Here is a 2,536-nt window from a genome sequence, read left to right on the forward strand (position 1 = left end):
ATTCTATCTAATTTCGTAGATATAATTTATTTCTTAAATTTGAAACGAGTCACGGCTTAGAAATCGCTACAGACCCCTCCACGACTCAAAATAATAAGGGTAGATATTTTGTGAGACGGTTTCACGAATCTTTATCTGAGACGGGTTAACCTTATCGATATTCACAATAAAAAATAATACTCTTAGTATAAAAAATAATATTTTTTCATTGATAATCCAAATAAGAGATCGGCAAAAACTTGTGTGAGACGGTCTCACAGGTCGTATTTGTGAGACGGATATTTTATTTGGGTCATCCATAAAAAAAATATTACTTTTTATGTTAAGAGCATTATTTTTTGTTGTGAATATGAGTATGATTGACTCGTCTCACAGATTGGGATCCGTGAGACGGTTTCACATGAGACTCACTCTAAGAGATCCATCTCACAAAATACGACATGTGAGACCGTCTCATACAAGTTTTTGTCAAATAATAATAACAATAAAATTTGATTAATAATTTCAATAGTAGATATTTTGTGAGACGTTTTTACAGATTTATATTTGTGAAAACAGATTAACTCGATCTATATTTAGAGTTAAAAATAAATTATTTTGACATAAAAAATAATACATTATAATAAAGAATTAAAAGTATAAACATATAAACGCTAATATGCATATATACACACACATATATACATACATATATATACATTATATATGTATATATATGTATATATATATATATACATAATATATACATTATATATGTATATATATGTATATATATATATGTATGTATGCATATATATCAAATCATTTACAGTGTTATTACATATATGTTGCTTTTGATTCAAAGATTTGGATTTGATGAAATATTTTAAGGGATGATTTGATATAGTTTTATATTCAGATGAATTTGAAATTTATCGAACTAATTCAAAAAAAGCTATTTGTGATTTAAAATTCATTATATGATAGATCTGTCTAAACAAATCAATTAATTTATTATTATGGATTTGAAATCCATAACTTCAAATTTATTAATCTCAATACAACCGTAGTTCTAACAATTCATAAAATTTTTTAGATATTGATTAAACTTTCCTCCCTCGTGCTTCTCGTTTTTATGTATAAAAAATATTAATAATGATGATTATAAAATGTACATAATTAAAATTTTAAAAGGGATAAATTTTATATAAAACCATAACTCTCTCCAACACTGCTTATGGTTTCATTGATTCTCTACACTCGGAAGTTCAACTATTACTTCCAATCTACTGGAAACCTCACCACTCATCTTCCTCGAATATGAAGGCCTCTGCTCTGATTCTTGCGGAGGACCTACTTCATCCTCCGGCAGCGATGACACTTGCACGGCCGAGGCTCGACAAACCGGGCATGTTGTATGCGTGTGCAACCACATATCAATGCACTCGACATGGAAGGAGTGATAACAAGATGGCAACCTCCTACCAAGTTGTCCGTTCTCAAACGAACTCAAGCAAATGACACATTCCAAGCCATGCCGCCGCCATTGCCCCTCCTCCTCTTGCATTTCTTCTTGAAAAACAAATTGAGGTATCTTTGATATCTCACAAGACTCGAGACCCTTTCTGAGATTCATGTCATTGTTGTTCGCATTTACAGGGAAGCCGCGGCGTAGATGTAGTCGAACCCCTGCGAGAAGTATTCGAGGGTTTTGATTTGTTTCATCAAGTACTTGAGGTAAGAACTTTTCGACATATAAGCGTAACAAAAGAAAGAACAGAAATACTAAAAGCAAACACATAATCACAAAAAGGATCATGCTAGCTAGTGCTGTTGAATGAGAGATCGTGTGCCGTGTGCGTAACATTTCTGCACATGGATTCGATGTTAATATGGCCAAATTATAATCAAGAAGATAAATGAATGGGCCATAATGGAACAAAGGAGTGGTAAAAGCTTGAATGCTAAATGAAAAGGGTTTGTGTTGGAAACAAAACAAAAAAAAGGATAAAAAAGTAGTCTTTAATTTGTTTGTTATAAGGCTGTTAATCCCGTGTAAGAAAGAAATCATAGATTCCAGCGCTTGGCTGGCTGAAATTGAGATCCCGTGAAAGGGTGGTTTTTAGGTTAGTAATTAATTGTTTGTTTATTTGTATTATTGATGCTTTGGAGTACTTAAGTATTATCGTAAAACCCAGTTTATTGGGATCAATTAATCTAAAAAAAGAAGTCAAAATAATAATATCTGCGGCTTTTAACACGTCACCAAATTTGTAGAAATCAGATATATTTAATTTTATTAATTATTCTTTATATATATATATATACACACATATAAAAACTTTTGTGAGACGGTCTCACGGGTCGTATTTTGTGAGACGGATATCTTATTTGTGTCATCCATGAAAAAGTATTATTTTTTATGCTAAGAGTATTACTTTTTATTGTGAATATTGGTAGGGTGGACCCGTATCACAGATAAAGATTCATGATATGTCTCTTGTAAGACGGTCTCACGAATCTTTATTTGTGAGACGGGTCCATCCTACCAATATAT

The sequence above is a fragment of the Primulina huaijiensis genome, chromosome 14 (genome assembly GCF_012295235.1).
Source record: "Primulina huaijiensis isolate GDHJ02 chromosome 14, ASM1229523v2, whole genome shotgun sequence".
Lineage (NCBI taxonomy): Eukaryota > Viridiplantae > Streptophyta > Magnoliopsida > Lamiales > Gesneriaceae > Primulina > Primulina huaijiensis.